Source organism: Nyctereutes procyonoides, unplaced genomic scaffold (genome assembly GCF_905146905.1).
Source record: "Nyctereutes procyonoides isolate TBG_1078 unplaced genomic scaffold, NYPRO_anot_genome, whole genome shotgun sequence".
Taxonomy (NCBI): domain Eukaryota; kingdom Metazoa; phylum Chordata; class Mammalia; order Carnivora; family Canidae; genus Nyctereutes; species Nyctereutes procyonoides.
Window position 1 is genome coordinate 69,197,591 of NW_026575125.1, and position 18,279 is coordinate 69,215,869.

The 18,279-nt window shown below is 35.5% G+C and overlaps 1 protein-coding gene and 1 pseudogene across 3 annotated transcripts in view; one reads left to right on the forward strand and one right to left on the reverse strand.

Annotated features, from left to right (window-relative positions):
• The window catches only part of DIAPH2 (diaphanous related formin 2), a 1,101,152-nt gene that overhangs the window by 982,077 nt on the left and 100,796 nt on the right, over positions 1–18,279 (forward strand). The gene's annotated exons all lie outside the window — the stretch shown is intronic.
• LOC129517684 (40S ribosomal protein S27-like) lies at positions 7,311–7,565 on the reverse strand (annotated as a pseudogene).

The window sequence follows — 18,279 nt, forward strand, 5'->3', positions numbered from 1 at the left end:
TATACACATTGTTCATATGTCAATGTAATTAGAGAGCATTAAGGTACTGAACTTATTGAAGGAGGGAAGGAAAGACACCTAGGATATCAATGTGATACTATAAATACCAAAAGCAAATCAGTGTGACCAGCAACACCACCTGTCTCACAACCAAAGATAATCAAATATTATCATGACTGAGCAGGGAGAGTCTTTGTTCTCATAGCCTGAAAGAAAGAAGAGATCACTAGATTTTTTTTTTTTTAATATCTAATTTCAGTGCTCCTAGCTCTGTATCATAGTTGTCTCTGGCTAATATAACAAAAATACCACAGACTGACTAGCTTGAACAACAAACATTTATTTCTCACAATTCTGGGGCTAAAAAGTCCATCCAAGGTCAAAGTACAATTAGGTCCCATGTCTAGTGAGGGCTCACTTCCTAGTTTGTAGAAAGCCACCCATCTTGCTCTGTCCTCATATGACTGAGGAGATTATCTCCCTCATGTCTCTTTTTATAAGGATGTTAATCCCATTTGTGAGGGCTCCACCTTTATGACCTAATTACCATCCAAAGGCTCCACCTCCAAATCCTATCACATTGGGTATTAGGTTCAATATATGAATTGGGTGAAGGGGTGCCAGACACAAACATGCAGTCTATAATACTCTTGTTACTTCAGATAAACCTCTTACTTGCTGTGCCTCCATGTATAAAATGAGGAATCATATTTGCCCCATCTCAGAGTCTTGAAGTGAGAAGGAAGTGTGGTAAGGTATGTAGTAACCATTTGTAAGCCAAGTTCTACACAAATGTATGGTATTATTTCACAACTTTTCAAATGGACTGAAAGTCCATTTTGAAAATGTAGTTATCAACATTTGACAGTGATTACATTCTCATTTTCCAGGGAAGTCCAAAAAATAGATGAAGTTAGAATTTAGAATACTTCATTCATAAAATCCTTGTTTGTGCCTTGTTGATTTTTGCTTGAGGTGCCCAAAATTCATTGATGCATTTTTATGCAGCTTTTGTTGAATATTCCTTGGTCCAAAAGCTTTCAGCTTTGTGGCTTTGAAGTTCTAATTCCCTGATCAACATCTGAACTTGTGAAGCTTGAAATTTATCATTTGGCATTGACTTATGTGTAAAATTGAGTCAAAACTCAGGTCCTTTAAACATCTTGAGGCAGATTTTCAGCATGGCCTCATTTTTACTGATACAGTTATATATTTGTAAGTACAAATTGTCACTTTTTTCCTCAAAAGAGCATAAATTGGTCATTGCACCTGCCATGAGGTAATTGAAGGTGCAAGAAAACACTTCTACAAAAAGGTCTTTATAACACTCCCTTCCCCCAGTAACCCTCCCCTCCCTTCCTCTGTGTGTACAGGAAGAAAAGGAGAAATAATGCTGCAACCAGGCTCTGAATAGAAGTCAACATTTGTTTTCAAGAAAAATAAACTGCATCTAATTTATGTTTCTTTTCTAAAAGCACAAAAAGATACACATGAGATATTCAGCAATTTAAAACAAAATTATTGTGAAATGTCTTTCACAATTATCATTTTGCTGCAATGTAATATGACACTTTAACTTAAGCAAATGAGTAGTTTTGACTATTGAATAATAGCTTTTGAGAGCCAATTATGGAACTTACAGTACACATACAGTTTTAGGCAACTTAACTGTATCCTCTGAGATTACTTTAGACCTATAGAGTAACATTTGGTTTGAATATGCCCTTCTTTGTACCAGTGTTCTCTGGGTCCTTTTTGGATTCTAGAGCTAGAGAAAATGAGAATCATAAGAAATGAAGCCAAACTCAATTTAGAGTTTGTTATCTAAACAGTATGTATATTGCCATTGACTTATAAAGTTATCAAGGCTGTGGGGAAACTTTTAGCCATTTCTTGGTACATTCCTTGTGGCCATTCCAAGCATTGCCTAGAAATTATTTGCAGTGTCTGATTTTACTCTTCTAGTGATTTATATAAACACACACCTACATATACATACACACATATACTATTTAGCCTGGCCTATTCACAGACAACATATCTACCTAGCCCTGTGCCACTAGGCAGTCTTTTTTGTTGTTGTGTTGTTACCCTCAGAAACAGCAGACTATGATTTAAATGGGAAGTTTCTTTTACTTATGTGCGAAATATAATTTAATGTGGGTTGATCTGTGCATTTCCCTTTGAATGACTAAATTACAAAAGGCCATCTGTAATTCCCTTTCCACTTACTTCAGCACTGTTTAAAAAAAAAAGTGTTTAAATGATACCCAGATAATTGACAGGATTCTTACAGGCAGTTTAAGACCTAATATAAAACCAAATACTCCTTATAAGCCACCAACCCAAAGGATAATAATCAAGAATTTCCCCAATTCAGCTTTATTAGTAAATTTGATGAAAAGGAAGACTATAGATGGTTACTAAAAATGTATTTGTGATGACAGGGTAAGAAAGAGAAAGGTGATAAAAGTCGTTGAGAACATGTTTTAAAGAATTGCTGTCACATACTTAAACAGTTTGAACTTGTTCTTGTCCTGGTGACAAATACATATCTGAACTAAGATTACTATTTTGTTTTACTTTATCCCTTCTCTTACACAGTAATATCCATAGTGATGACCAGTCCTGGAGAGTGTTATTCTATTATGTTAGAAAATCATTGCCTATTATGTAGCTTAAGTGTAAGAGGATTACAACTCACTCCATACTGTCAAGCCATAGAGACAGCAACAAAGATATCCAAATGAAACAAGCTCTGTTCTTTTCAAAACCAAGGAAGTGTAAGAAAAGCATTGAATTTAAGGGCAGAAACTATTCCAGAAAGTTATTGCTAGAATTCAGTTGCTAAAGACAGTAATAGATTTACACCTTTACAAAGATTAAGAGTAACACATTGCTTTGAATTACTGTCATTTTGTGTCTTAAATTCATTCAAATGTTGCAAAAGAAAGCATAAAAAAAGAAAAAAGAAAAAGCAGAACTATGTTTCAATTTACAATCTTCAGAGGAGGTAGTATAATGGATGAAAATAGTTCTCCTGTACAACCCTCTTACAGGGGCACCTGGGTGGCTCAGTAGTTGAGCTTCTGCCTTCAGCTCAGGTTGTGATCCCAGGGTCCTGGGATTGAGTCCCATATCAGGCTCCCCACAGGGAGCCTGCTCCTCCCTCTGCCTATGTCTCTACTTCTCTGTGTCTCTCATGAATGAATAAATAAAATCCTTAAAAAAAAAAAAAACACTCTTACAAGTCGGTACATTCTGTGGGTTAGTAGTTCCTTGTGACTCTGAATTAGGAGAAATTTTTGATTAGTAGTTTTCTCTAGAGAAAAAAAATAATCCTCATAATCTTATATTTTCATAAGTGAAGTTTTAAAACTGATTTTTTTTCATATTTAAAATCTCCAAAATAAAGAGAAAATACAACCTTAGTTATATTTTTTTTCAATCCTCAATCTGAAGAGGTTGAGCCCATTTAAGGTCTGTTGGACAGGGAGACAGTACCCTAATAAATGTTGGCTTAACTGAATTTATTCAGATAATTGTGGGAATATTATTAGATTTCTTGGCCAGAAAGGAGTCTGAGTTTGATTTGTCCAATGTGATTTGAGGAAAGGAGGGGAGCTTAGCATCCTCTGCTCTAAGTGATATTGCTGAAGAGAAGAATGAGAGCCAAAGTTTAGGATTTGGCCAGGGCCTAATAAGATACTCTCACTGAGAAGAAACTGTGACATATGGTAATGGTCTTTCAGACAGTAAAAAGAAGAAACAGAACAGAATTGGCCCTCCACCTGTGGCTTTTCTACCCTCCCTCATTTTATTTAGCTCATCCATGCTAACCTTCTCCTCCTTTCTCTGCCTTAGCCACTTTGTAACTATTCTCTTTGTACATCATCTTTTGCTTTCTTGCAATTAATATTGTACAAAGGGCTTTTTCTATTATAAGGAACAGGGGCTTACTGAGATTTTCTTAGGTGAGATAGTGTTATGGAAAATGGAGAAGAAATACAAAGTGGCTGCCCAGACATGCCTCATCAAAACTAGAATATCCCAATTACAACAGTGGCTCTGGCAATCTGACAACCTATCTATCTGGTAGCTGCTGGTAGTCTTCCTTTAGGAGCAGGTGTCTGTTGTGCCTAACTCTACTTGTACCTTACTAATCTGTTTACTCTCATGCTTTGCCATTCTGGTGACTCAACTGCTCTATTTTTGTTTTTCTAACTAATTCTTCTTTGTAATCCCTAACTATAAGTGTACTCTCTGCTCTCCTTTCTACATCAAGGTGTCTGCTTATTCATGGCTTCTATTGCCATGTAACTTTTGCTTAACATCCTCTCTCTCTTAGCTTCTGCTGCTGCATACCATTTACATCCCTTTCTGGATGAATTTGTTGTTGTTATTGAGAATAGAGGGTTCTAGCTGGAAAGTGCTCTCCTAATCGTCTAGGTATTTTTCTCTGGTACTTACTCATTATTTAATCTATTGAGGTAAGTGTCATGTGATACCAAGTGTGTGTGTGTGTCTGTGTGTGTATGTATAATATATATTATATATATATTTATAGACACATAATATAAAATATATATAGTTAGTTTATAGTTAGTTTCTCTTTAGAAGGGGACTTTAAGTTATTTCAGAAGAGGGCAGTGCAAACTACAGGAGTCTTGCACAGGATATTCTGTATTTTGAGCCATTGCAACAGGGGACTTGAGGAACTAGATGTTTACTCCTATCATATATCATTGAATCTAAGATGATATCAGTTATGAGATATAAATTAGTTTATGAATTATCAAAAAAGAAAGAAATGCTGCAATTAAACCACAGTATGCTATTGATTATTATATGCATCCCAGCCTGAGAGATGTTATGTGAAAAAAATGTGCGGTTTAGAAAAGGTGAAACAGGATGTCTGCCATATATCTGAGATCATCATGGGATCAGTGGGTCAAGTGAACTTCTAGAGAAGATCCCTAAGAATTGACCTATAGAGTAGGGTAAATGCTAAAGGCTAGGAGCCAAGTCCTAAATCTGGTAGAAAGTAGGCTCTGGAGAATAGACAGCCAGATATCCATCTAAAATTGTGGAAGAGGCTAGTCACTGATCCAGAGTATAGTTTAAGTCAAAGATCTGACAAATATAAGAAAGTGGATCCAAGAGGAGAAAAGAATATGTTCTCATATCGGTAGATCAGGGAATTCTGTTTCTGTTAATCTCCACTTATGCTCTGGGATCAGTTCAGTGATTTCTTTTGTTTTCTAAAGCACTTTTTTGTTTATTACTTGTACGTGAACTGTACAAGTAGGATAACTTCATAAAACAAATGTTGTATTTCATCTGTGAGGTGCCGAAAATGGCATGGTCAGGGAGAGTTAAGCACAGAGTTGTGACATATTAATGAAAAAACTCTAGTTGTTGACTGGTGTTTTGTTGTTGTTGTTGTTGTTGTTGTTAGGAGGGTAAGATAGCTTTAATCCTAGTGATAAAGCAATATGGAAATCTTTTATTTTTTTATCCATGAAAAGCTTATTGCAGTAAAATTTATATAATATAAAATTTATCATTTAACCATTTTATAGACAAATTTTAAACCTGTTTTTATTTGAAAGATTGAATGTTTTCATTTACTACATTTAATTTTTTTTTCCTTGTGTACAGTTGACATCCAATGTTATGATAGGTTCAGGTATATAATATAATGATTCAACTTCTCTATGTTGTACTAAGTATGCTCACCATCTGTCATTGTACAACACAATTACAATATCATTGACTATATTCTCTGTGCTGTGCTTTTTATTCCTGTGATTTATTCTTTCCATAACTGGAAACCTGTATCCCCCACTCCTCTTCACCCATTTTGCCTATCCCCTTATCCTCCTTCCTTTTAACCACCATCAGTTTTGTTTTTACATATCTGATTCTGCTTTTCCTTTGCTCATTTTTTTTAGGTTCTATATATGAATGAAATCATATGGTATTTGTCTTTCTCAGTCTGACTTATTTCACTTAGCATAATACCGTCTAGGGTTCCATTCATATTGGCACAAATGGCACAGTCTTACCCCTTTTCATTGCTAGGTAGTATTCCATTGTATATTAAATGTATATTTAGATATGTATCTGTATATGTACATACCACATCTTCTCTATCCATTTGTCCGTTGATGAACCCACTTCCGTATCTGATTATTTTAAATAAAGCTTCAGTAAACATAGGGGTGCATATATCTTTTCAAATTAATGTTTTTTTCTGGATAAATACCCTAGTACTGTAATTATTGAATTACATAGTCTTCCTATTTTTAATTTTTTGAGGAACCTCCATACTGTTTTTCATAATGGCTGTTGCCAATTTAAATTTCCACCAACAGGGATCCCTGGGTGGCGCAGCAGTTTGGCGCCTGCCTTTGGCCCAGGGCGCGATCCTGGAGACCCGGGATCGAATCCCACGTCGGGCTCCCGGTGCATGGAGCCTGCTCCTCCCTCTGCCTATGTCTCTGCCCCTCTCTCTCTCTGTGACTATCATAAATAAATAAAAATTTCAAAAAAAAAAAAGTTTACATTTATAAAAAAAAAATAAATAAATTTCCACCAATAGTGCATGAGGGATCATTTTTCTCCACATCATCATTAACACGGGTTAGTTCTTGTGTTTTTTATTTTAGCCATTCTGACAGGTGTCAGTTGATATATCACTGTGGGTTTTTTTTGTATATTTGTTATTGGAGTTCGATTTGCCAACATATAGTGTAACACCTAATGCTCATTCAATCAAGTACCCCACTAAGTGCCCGTCACTCAGTCACCCCATCCCCCCCGCCCACCTCCCTTTCCACTACCCCTTATCTGTTTTCCAGAGTTAGGAGTCTCTCATGTTCTGTCTCCCTTTCTGATATTTCCCACTCATTTTTTCTCCTTTCCCCTTTATTCCCTGTCACTATTTTTTATATTCCCCAAATGAATGAGACCATATAATGTTTGTCCTTCTCTGATTGACTTACTTCACTCAGCATAATACCCTCCAGTTCCATCCCCGTTGAAGCAAATGGTGGGTATTTGTCGTTTCTAATGGCTGAGTAATATTCCATTGTATACATAAACCACATCTTCTTTATCCATTCATCTTTCGATGGACACCGAGGCTCCTTCCACAGTTTGGCTATTGCTACTATAAACATTAGGTCTTTCATCCATTTTGAATTTATTTTTGTGTGTTGTATAAGAAAGTGTTCCAGTTTCATTCTTTTTTTCCCCAAAATCTGTTTATTGGGATAGTGTCCCACTCATCTTGATTCAGGGAGCTTTTAGTGCTGCTTCCACCTGAAGGAGCATCCTTCTGTAACCCTTGCTTTTCCTCCTGTGTGCTGGCAGAGGACGATGGAACAGCCAACACACAGAACTACCGTCTATGCATGGCTGAAGACCGTGGTGATTTTGTAGCATCCCAGGTACTTCACATCCATGAAGTAGGAGTTGAGGCTCTGCACCAGGCACTTCTTCTTGTTCTTCCTCTTCTCCTCTTTCAAGGATGGGTACAGGACGTCCTTCACAAGGGGCATGTTCTCATGGGGAGATCGTCAATGCTGGAAAGGCGCAGTTTCATTCTTTTGCATGTTGCTCTCCAGTTTCCCCAACCCCATTTGTTGAAGAAACTGTCTTTTTTCCATTGGATATTGTTTTCTGCTTTGTTGAAGATTAATTCACCATCTAGTTGTTGGTTCATTTCTGGGTTTGCTATCCTGTTCTATTGATATTTGTGTCTCTTTTTGTGCCAGTACTATACTGTCTTGATCTCTGCAGCTTTGTAATGTAACTTGAAGTCTGGAACTGTGATGCCTCCAGTTTTGCTTTTCTTTTTCAAGGTTGCTTTGACTATTAGGGTTCCATACAAAATTTAAGGTTGTTTGTTCTAGCTCTGTGAAAATTGTTGTTGGTATTTTGATAGAGATTGCATTAAATATGAAGTTTACTTTGAGCAGTACCAACATTTTAACAATATTTGTTGTTCCAATGCATGAATGTAGAATGTTATTCCATTTCCTTTTGTTCTTCGATTTCCTTCATCAGTGTTCTACGGTTTTCAGACTATAGGTCTTTCACCTCTTTGGTTAGATTTCTTCCTAGGTATCTTATTGTTTTTGGTGTAATTATGAATGGCATTGATTCCTTCATTTTCCTTTCTGCTGCTTCATTATTAATATATAGGAATGCAACAGATTTCTGTATGTTGATTTTTTATCCTGTCACTTTTCTAATTTTTTTTATCAGTTCTAACAGCTTTTTGGTGGAATCTTTAAAGTTTTCTACATAGGGTATCATGTCATCTGCAAACAGTGGAAGTTTGCTTCCTTACCAACTTGGATGCCTTTTATTTCTTTTTGTTGTCTGCTTTCTGTGGCTAGGACTTCCAGTACTATGTTAAATAACATTGCTGAGAGTGGATACCCCCGTGACAGTAATTATTATATAACTTTAGGCTTACTTTTGGAATTTAAGCGTCAGAAACAGATTATTAAAACTTTTTTATTAAGTCAATAGGTGCTTTTCCAAATGCATTTCCAAAAGTCATAGGTTTTTAAGCTTTTTACTCTGAAAGTCACACTTTCAAGTAGGAACTGAAATTCTTATAACACAAGTAATATACCAGTACAGAGTTATCACAGTAAGTTTTAGTGATTTAGGAGGTGAACATTGATTCCCTTATGAGTCTGTCTCTTTCCGAAAATAATGTAGCTCGTCCATTTTGTAGGAAAATACCATCTTCCAAAGAACTGGATATTACTGCTAACTAAGTAGGCAGAAATCATAGGCATTAAATAGTTTAAGTTAAATGTGATAAACTTCTATAATACAAACATTAATGGATAGAAAATGCTTGAAGATGAGGGAAACACAAAGCAGAAGGAACAGTTATTACCTGCTAAGTGCCCAGCACTGTTCTAAGTACTGGGGATATTTAAAGGAGTAGGAAATGGTCCCTTTCTTCAAAAAATCCTATACTGCATATAAAAATTCCAAAGAGCCAATAGCAAAGGAATTCACAATAAGTTGACATATTATGAACCAAAAAGATCTAATCACAAACTGAGGTATATAGGAAAAGTCTATGTGTATCTGAACTTCCCTGCTTAACTTTCATTGTGTGTAATTTCTGACAAAATTATAGATGGGGAATGATAGAGCCAGAAAGGCTCTTAAAGATCATCTGGCATAAATCTCTCATTTTCCAGAAGGTGAAATCTAGACCCAAAGAAGGTGAAGTATTTTACTCCACATCATACAGCAAATGAATGACAGTGGGGACTAGAACTCAAGCCTCTTGATTCTTAGTCCAGTCTTTCCAGATGGCACAAACACAAACCTTTGTCTTTAAGCTCTCTCCCCATTCTTCCCTTTACTTGAATGGTGAAAACAATGGCACAGGGTCTATGAAAAAGTGGAACTCCCCAAACAAGGAAAGAAACCCTGGATAGAATTCTCATGGGGCCAGTAAAGAAATTGAAAGAGAGGGCAAAACATGGATATAGGGAAATAGAGAGCAAATACAGTCCAGGAAAAAATTAAGAGAAACCCAATTACAAGAATGAGAAAATCACACACAAAAAAGGAAGACTTAAATAATTATCCATTAGCACTTATTTATATGAAAAACAGACTAAAATGTCTTTGGTCTAATATATATGTTCAATCTGCTTTGAAAGTTTTCTTTTTCAAAATAGTGTCAGCTATGATAGGTAGCTTCATATTAAAGTGAAGAGCTCTCCATTACCTAGCACATTTCTACACCTAGAGAGTAGTGATGACTGATATGCATAATGATGACCCTGAGGCAATGTAATACCCCAAAGTACCTTTTGATCCATTAAAATTTTTTTCTACTATATTTAGCCTACATATATTACTAAACATATTTTATATTCAAATTCTTAGAAAATGGGGAGTATGTTTATGATATTTCTGATAATTACCTATGAAATCATCACAGCACTTCATGTCTTAGCTAAGCCACATAGAGGAGATTTTACCAGAATGAGGAAGATACCGTGTCATCCTACTTCCCAGATGTTTCTTTCTTAGGCTTTTTGGGCTTTCTTGTCTTGACCCTTTTCTGATGAAATGTGGAATAAATAGCCTGTCACAATTTTAGGCTTTCTAGCCTGATTGTTGACCATCTCAATCTAATGATTCTTTTGAAAGTATATATTGTCTAAATAGATTATTTTGCCCTCTGCCTCCTTACAAGTCTTTTTGCATAATGGTAAAGGAAGATTATAATGTTTTCATTGGATCTTAAATGTTCTTTTTGTGTAAGTTAGCTGCCAGGCAAGCATCCTGTATCCATTTTTTTTTTTAGCATCAATATGAATGTCTGTGATAAATAAGTCATTGATCATCGCAGCTGCCTTTGTGAAGGAGATTTTGCACTTACTGTTTCTTTCACATGCACAATGACATCAGTCAACCTAATTGACTATTACTTGGTCAGTTTCTGTGTAGGAAGTAATGCTAGGTAAAATAGAGAAAAGAAATGAAAATTCAGTGCATTTTTATTGAAACACAGAAAGATTTCATAATAGAAAAAATGCATTAATTTGAAGCTTCTCTGGGATTTGTGTTCCCAAAGGATGAGCTTGAAACCATGAAATTCTTTCTCATAACCTAAACCAGATTGTTATGTGAGTCTCTAAGAGTGAATTGCTAATAGACACACTGACATAGTATAAAATGTATCACATGGCTGTGGTAAACATAGGGCAGTAGAAGCTACACCGCTATAATAAACATAGGTCAGAAATGTGGTTCAGTTAGTCAAATGCCAGGAGACTCTTTTCACGTTTTGTCTTTCCTAATTAGAAATCTAGGGAATCAGGTACAAAATATTCATCTTTATCAGTTCAAACAGTGATGGACAATTATGTGTTTAAATGTCCAGCAGTTATACTTTGCAATTAAAGTACTAAACAGTCTGTGATACCTCCATGGCAGAGCAGTCCTCCACTTCTATGGCTGATGCTGCTTTTTCTTTTCTGTGTTGTGTCTGCTTTGGAATCATCATCGTTATGGGGCATGACACTAGGTATGTTAGGCCATGCTGCTGACAATGGTAACTTTCAAAAGGGAGAAATAACATCAACTAATATAAGGTGAAACAGCTGAGACTTAGAAGCAATATCAGCAAAGAATTGAATGCAAGGAACCATTTGAGTAGGATTACAAGCATTTTAGAATGTGCAGATTAGCCCTGGATTAAGGGAAATCAAGAATTTTTAAAAATATTTTATTTATTTATTCATAAGAGACACAGAGAGAGAGAGAGAGACAGAGACATAGGCAGAGGGAGAAGCAGGCTCCCTGCAGGGAGCCCAATGCAGGACTTGATCCCAGGACTCCAGGATCACACCCTCAGTCAAAGGCAGACACTCAACCACTGAGCCATCCAGGTGCCCGGAAATCAAGAATTAAACAACCTCATTTATATAAATGAGCATCCTGGAGTTTTTAATAATGGAACCAATAACCTCACTGCATTTTGAATCTATTTGGATGTCATGTAAAGAATGAACATATGCAGTACTTAAGAAGGAAAGGTCAATTCTGCCATAGTGATCATTGGAGCATAATGTAACAGGCTGGTTTTTTTTTTGTTTTTTGTTTTTTCCCCCATCTCATCAATTCTAGAACATTTAAACTTATCTTTTCAGGAAGTTGTGGGCTTTTTAAAAAATCTCCTACAACCATTATAACCCAAATAAACAGCACTTTACTTATTTTTTTAATATTATTTATTTATTTATTTATTAGAGAGAGAGAGAGAGAGAGAGAGAGAGAGAGAGAGTGGGAGCCTGACGTGGGACTGGATCCCCAGTCTCCAGGATCACACCCTGGGCTGAAGGCAGCGCTAAACCGCTAAGCCACCGGGGCTGCCCATAAACAGCACTTTAAAGTCAACTGCACACCTTCACTAACATATTACAAACATCAAATAATTTGTATGTAAACAGATATATGTGGTTTCAGTAACAGGGTCTCTGGTTTTTTACTGCCCTTCCTATTTATTAGCCTCTAAATGGATTGTTTAGTTGGTATAACTCTGTATATCTGCCTATTGTCTCTTATTTTATGGAATGTACTGCTTCAGTTATAGTTAACACCCAATCTAACAAAGATTTGTTGTGGCTACCATACTTTGTTCACTTCATAGCATTAATAGTGGCATTTGTATGTTACCAAAAATAGACCATTGGATTCATCATCCTTAGTCAAACAAAAGTAGCTCCCTTGATTTTCAGCATAATGTTTCTGGATATCTAATAGTATTTTGGCAGATGGTAAATTAGAAGGAAATAAAATTATAAACTCAGCATGTGCTATAACTCTGGGTTTATAGTTCCTGAGAGATCTAGAAATAACTACAGATATTCACCCATGAGTTCAAAATCGCCTAATTCAAATCATTGAAGCTGAATTTCACCTAGAACTCATTTGAACTCTTTTTCATTAAAAGTCCTGTCCAAGATTAGGTCAAATGTCATATTCTTTGGTCATTCCAACCTTCCTCCTCTGAGTCTTCTAACCTTGACAGTCATCAGTACTATATATACTTCTGTCCAGTTGTCTCCTTTCCTTATCTATTAGCTCTCCAAGGGCATCAACCATGCTATCTTTTACTGCTTATACAGTCTTCATTGAATATATTCATTCATTTTTAAATAAATATCCAATATGCTCTTCCTACTATTGGGTAATGATCTAGACCAGAGGTTGGCAAACTATAGTTAGTGGGCCAAATCGAGCCTACAGGGCTAGAAATAAGAATGTATTTTTGTACTTTTATATTTTATGACCCATTTTTGAAGGATCATAAAAACAAGAATATGCAATAGAGACCATATGTGTCTAGCAAAGCTTAAAATATTTATTATCTGGCCCTTTAGAAGGAAAAGATTGCCAGCGCTTGTTTTAGATGCTGGGGATACAATGAACAAAGCAGACCAAAAAAAAAAAAAAAATACTACTTTTTTGGAGCCTAAATTCTACTTATACATTTATTTTACACAGAATAAGAATCCATCTTTGTCATCTCCATAGTACTTACATATATAGTATGTACTCAATGAATATTTGTGAAATGAAGGCATACATACAATCCATTCTCCAACAACACACAATATAGATAAACATTTCTATATTAATGTAATTAAATGTATTTTTAGTCTTTATATTAAGAGTCTTTTACTAATAGCTTTTAGAAAAAAAGTAAAACACTACTTGTCAAAGACATTTTATTCTGGTATTTAATGAAATGGTCTCCCGTCTTAACGTAACTTTTATTCCTGATGAGGTCCTGATTACCAAGCCTTATTAGAGGTAATCATCATAATTTTATTTGATTCTGAAAGCTTTCTAAAATGGTGGATATTTCATAAGAGATCATTTTGTATATGTCACAATTAAAGAATAAGTTAGTCTTCCAGGAGTCTCCATCCTTGAATTCTCCAACTTTCTGGTGTTTAAGAGCTGAAGATGACATTTAACTCCACATTAGAAAAGACAATCTTTGCTTTAGATTCTGAGTTTACTAATATTATGGCATCTTTTAAAAAAATCAGGCTATAATTACCCACTAATTCTCCAACAAAGTGTACAGCCTTTAGAAGCTGATGGTTGGATACTAGGGATGAATTGAGTGCTGGGAAGAGAGTGGAAGGGATCAAAGGGCCAGTGAAAGGATGCCAAAAGTGGAAAGGGTGGGATTTGTAGACCCAGCAGATTATGGTAGTAACAAAGAGGAATATATAATTATCTTTTCCACCCTCTAAGTGGCAGTTTCCTACTCAGAACCATTCATCCCACCACACCCACACAATCAGTTAAGTATTGTTACTCGTGCCTATCTCCACCCCAAACCATCACTACAAGGAAGAGTTTCCTTTGTTTTTCACACATTCAAAACTGGAAGTAGATGAGGCACCAGATATAAAAAGAAAAATCACATGCTATTCTATTTAAATCTTTATCTCCAATGACCCTTTAATCTGAAATGCCCTTACTCCTAGTATCCTGCATACTTCCTTTTAGATACCATACTACCATTAATCTACAAACTTTGCTTTATTAAAGAATTACTCATTCTTCATATCTTGCATAGATTTAGAGTTGACAAAATGAAAGTTTAAACTGTAGTAATGGAGAATCTTAAATGAAGGAAATTGAAGCATACAATAGTAATGTACTGATTTGCTTTTAGATATTTGATCTTTGTCAAGACTAATGAGATTGCATATCTAATATAAGGAATGAATAAAAATTTTAATAAACCTGCCTAATTTGTATTCCTAGGAATTTTGTAAAATGGAGAATTATGCCAGCAAACCTGGATGTGTTTTCCCTTTAATTGCACCTATTGATTTATATCACCAATCCATTTGCGTCCTCTCCTATCTATGGTTAATACATAAGAAGTCCTAACATTATAGAGTAGCATACATAGAAGATCATGGGTTTGTTCTCTAAATGCAGATAGCTCATACCCAGCAAAGTTTATTTAAATTTACTGAGTTTAAACTTCCCTTTATAGAAGACTAGAATCCTGGGTAATGAGGAAAAAGCAACGTCTGTTACTTCCGATTTTGGCACTGGACTTGTCTTTATGCAGAGCCATCATTCATAAAATCAATTTGAATCAAACAGTTTCTCCTATGTAGCAAAACAAAGAAAGGACTTCCCACTCTGGAAAGGTTCTATATCATTGAACTCTACTTCTAAAGGATCATACTCCTGCATATAAAATAACCTACTAGACCATGAATGTATTCAATCAGTAGTATTGAGGAAATATTATGAGCATGGTGTGGTACAAAGTATAGAAGTAGAAAGCATTCTCCCTTTCCTTAGGGAAATCAAGACTTAAAAAAAATAAAACAATTGTGAACAATAATAAACATGGACTAAAATATTGTTTATAGGTTCTGGTATATCTTAGACTTTCCAAAATAATTTAATTCAGTATCACATCATATGTTCATTCACATTTTTAGTGCAAAAAAATAGCTTCTGTGACCTCAGGGAAGGACAAGATCACTGCAGTTTGAAATATGATGAGAGGGCTTCACAGAAGCAGCAGGGCAGTTTGTTCATTTTACAAATATTATATCATATTTTAAAGATAATTTTCTAATTATACTTTTTGCTATTTCCCCTTAAATTTCTTACTCCTTGATTTTTTTCTTTTGTCTTCCTTTTTTGCTCATTTATAAAAATCCAGAATTGGAAGCAAATAGTTTAACACTGCTTCTACTACAGAACCCATTCAAACATATTTCATTATGCTAGTTTATAGTAATAGGGAATATATTATTGCATACCAGTTGAATTCCATAAACCTACCATTTGAGCTGATTCATTTTGATCAGGCAGCAAGTCTAATTCTTTTGTCATTTTATAAAAACTTGATCCATTATTTAAATAATTTCTTTTATTTAAAAACTCTCAACAGTCTACCTTGATTTTTGTTCCTTTTTTCTTATCAACAAAATAATAAAAATGAGCAATTCAAACCATCTCTCTCACAACTTTCACAAAGCATGATAGTAATGTATAATTTATGTATCTTTCATTTATAAGGATGAGTATCATTGACAGAATCAAAATGGATGAGGCGGTGTTGGGGGGGAGGATATCTTTCTTGATAAAATGATGATAGTTTTCCTCAGCTTTCAAAAAATTTATATGCAAGGAATGGGGGAGATAGAACTTTTGTAAATTGTTATTAAAAAGTATTGCCAGTAAAAATTTGAGCAGCTAAGGCCTTAGTCAGACATAGTCCTATTTTCTCAGAAACCAATAGCTTTTATGATTTTTAAATATCTATTTACAAGCATCATCTCCACATTCCTCTAGCTCTGTTTTTATTGAAAGAAATCCTACAGGCAAAAATAAAATTTTCCCAAGGTTGGACATATGGCTGATGTCAGAATCAGGAAATAATGTTATATAGAGCCAAATGCTGAGTTAAGACTCCCAATGCTGATGCTCATCAGACCCCAGAATAGCTGTTTCTTACAGGGTAATCAAGATGTTAGGAGTCTATGGAGATAGAACTGCTCACCTGCAAAATCAGGTACCTCTGAAAATGAATGGCACTACAGTGTTGAGCCAATTCCTACTGACCCTGGCACTGAGAATGCAATCTTGTATAGCGAATCAAAGGACTTGAAGTCTTGGGGCCAGAATGCTACCAAGCTCTTCCTAAACTTTAAATGGTTGTAAAAACCTGCTTACTGCCATGGAAACTGGCAGAGATTCTAAGTGCCCAGTAGGCTATTTTATTTTGTTTATTCTATTCTATCATATTTTGGGTGAGCAGAACTGGCTGTATGTGATAAACCTACATAAATAGTGAGTTCTTGATTTTCATATTTATTTCTCATATAGATCTAAAGTTAGTAGCTTATTCACATGTAGCTGTAGAACTGAAGGAAATGAAAGAATAGCATATGAGTATATTGAAAAATTCAGGATGGGGAATACCCAGAACTGCTTGACATTTTATTATTCCATACTGGAAAGCATATATATTATAGGTATATATTATAATATATATAATATCTCCCATTGGGTATTCTCTTAATAGTGTCCATTTAACCTGGCTGATTTCTCAAGTCATGGGTTTTTTACCATGCATTAGACTGTGTGTTTGGGATGCCTGGGTAGCTCAGCAGTTGGGTGCCTGCCTTCGGCTCAGGTCATGATCCTGGGATCTGGGATCAAGTCCCGCATCAGGCACGCTGAGAGGAGCCTGCTTCTCCCTCTGCCTGTGTCTCTGCCTCTCTCTGTCTGTCTCTCATGAATAAATAAATAAATCTTTAAAAAATTCTGTGTGTTAGAGCACCAGTGAATGAAGCTTCAATCCTTAAATGAACTAGGAAGCTCCTAAATGAAAAAATACGGAATTTTACAAGAAACTTTTTTATTATTACCTCCAGCACCCTTCCTGTCTTTCTTATCCTAAGCTTTTTCTCTAGCTAAGCATAATAGCTCTGTACTTTCTAGATCCTTCACTTCTAGAAGCAGAAATAAAAATGCCTTGAGAGTTCATAAAGGAAGTTTGCTCAGCCCTCAGGATTCCTGATGCCAGCTCAGGGCAAAGAAACGAAAGTAAAGCTGAGCAAAATTTTATTAAAGTACACTCCAAGATAGGAACCAGCCAGTCAAGAAAGACAAATCTGGGGTGTGGCATTGTATCATTTTTTCTTTTGGGTGGGTCCCAGTGTTGCAACATTTGAGTGACGGTCCTGGATTATAAAGTAATTAGCCAATTACACATGTCCTTTCCCAGGATGCATTAGAAATGCCTGAATGGGGTAGGAAATTGCAACATTATTTCTAATTCTAGAGACATAGGTCAAATAAGGACAAGGGGCGGCTTTCTACACAAGTGCAACAAGCACAAAAAACTTAACTCTTCCTGTTCCCAGATGTTGTAACCCCAAACATACTGCTAGATGGGTGGAATGGGGTGGTCCCTTGGTAGTGCTAGGTTGAGGCTCTCCACCAGGACATTTAAGGTCCATCTTCCCCCCCCTCATGTCTAGCTTCTTGCCTAATATATGCATTAATGTATTTATTCTTCATCTACTTCCTAGAGAGATTTCAGGTAGTTTAAAACCAAAACTATTAAAATAATATTAAAAGTTAGAGGGAAAATTTTAGAGAGTTATTCCAAACACTTAAATTAAGGCTAGGTACTATTATTGGGCATTAAGTTTATTTTTTCCCTGCGTTTAATTTTTTAAAAAATTTTTAGTATAGTTGGCCCACAATGATATATCAGTTTCAAGTGTAAAACATAGCAATTCAACTTCTCTATACATTATGCTGTGTTCACCACAAGTGTAGTTCTCATCTGTTAACCATACAATGCTGTTACAGTATCACTGACTATATTCACTACAACATAGAGAATTCCCTGCTTCATTCCTCATTCTCTATGTTGTAGAGAATATAGTCAGCTTATAGCTATGAGCTTCCTAGAACCCAAGAAAGAAAGAAAAACATGATGTATTTTATAGCTTTCATTACGACTAAATGAAGGCAGTTTAAAATGGAAGACAAAGAACAGCTTTTCTTTAATAGCAGTTTGAGTTACAAGCTAGAGAGAGATGATACAAATTCATTTCTAAAATAAAGATGATACAAAAATGTTCATCATAAATTGCTTCATCAACAAGCCACTGTCATATTACCTTTGTGTTCACTTATGAAGCACAATTA